Source organism: Thermobia domestica, chromosome 14 (genome assembly GCF_964235325.1).
Source record: "Thermobia domestica chromosome 14, izTheDome1.hap1.1, whole genome shotgun sequence".
NCBI lineage: Eukaryota > Metazoa > Arthropoda > Insecta > Zygentoma > Lepismatidae > Thermobia > Thermobia domestica.
In genome coordinates, this window is record NC_137467.1 from 128,275,839 (window position 1) to 128,277,353 (window position 1,515).

Below are 1,515 nucleotides of genomic sequence, written 5' to 3' on the forward strand. Positions count from 1 at the left end.
AAAACGCGTAATTTACGTAAAATACGTAAAGTACGTAAAAAATTAGAAACAGGTCTACAAATTAAAAGAAAACGCTCTACGCGCTGAGCTTTAAAAAAAAATCTCCTAAAATTGTATGGAATCTAGCTGGATTTTGCAAAACTTAATCCGTAAGCATAAACTGGGAATTTTGTATTGGCTTTGTAAAGTAGCATTGTATAATACGGTTTCCATGCGTGACTGTTCAAAACCTATTTAAACATGTTTCATGTTTTATACCCTCTGTAATAGAGAAAAGTTTTATGCCAGAGAAGCCATGGAAGAAACTATTGTGCAATATAACAACAATGGTAAGCCTTTGTGGTCTCCATTTTTGACGACTTTCTGCAATGTCTGAGAAAAACATCACGAACAAGTAGAGGAGTTTCTGTTGGAAAACCTCGGCCCTTCAGGAATAACTAGCTACCAGCAATATCGGGGAAAGTGTGGATATTTTGAAAAACTTATGAAGAAGGGAATTACAATACCACGCACATTCTGGTATTTCGCTACTCGGCAACATAAGGAGTTGTCGGAATTTGCTATGAAGTTATTGAACATCCTAGCATCTTCAGCACAAATTGAAAGAATTTTTCTCAAATTGGTCCTTTGTCCATAACGTCACAAGAAATTGGCTCAGCTTCGAACGTTCGAAGAAACTTCTTCAAATACACCCTCAAATTACAAGACCACTCAAGTTATGAATATTAGTGTGATTAAGAGTATTGTGTTCGAATTGTACTAAACTATAATGGAAATGGCATGTAACTTTTTTTTAAGAATTAAAATAATGGCTAAGTTTTAAATGAAATGATATACTCAGTGTCAGTGGCGTATTTAGGGGGGTGGCTTCCGGGCTTAAGCCCCCCCCGAAATCTTACTTAGTATAGTAAAGTAAATGAAATATCTTGCAGAATTTTCACATTTCCAGGCAAAGCCCCCCCGAAAGTTAGCAAAGCCCCTCTCGAAACAAAATCGTAAATACGCCACTGCTCAGTGTTATTGGAACCAAGTGAAATATATTCAGTATTCGAACTAGGAAGAAAGACAAATTTTTCTTTCAAAAAAAAAAAAAAAAAACGAAGAAACAAGTAGTTCAATATTCTGTTGAGTATTTTCTTCAGTTTTGTCTATTTATTATGAGCATGAAAAATGTCTACATTAAATGTTCAAATGATAGCCAAGTGCTAGGGAAGTAATATATTTAGTGTTGTTGTTGGACTTGGAAGAAAAGAGCAAAACAAATGAGTTCATTCCGAAAAATGTAGTATAATGTTCTGTTGGGTGCTTTTATGTTTTTTCAGTTGTGTGTGTTTAAAATGAGAACCTAATAACTTTTACATCGAAAATTCAATATGCCCCAGTGCTAAGTGAAGTGGTATATATAGTACGTGGAAGAAAAACAAATCAGTTTATTCTAAAATTTCATTATTTCAATATTCTGATCAGTATTTTTCGTATCAGTTATGTGTGTGTGTGTGTGTTAGTGTGTAATAT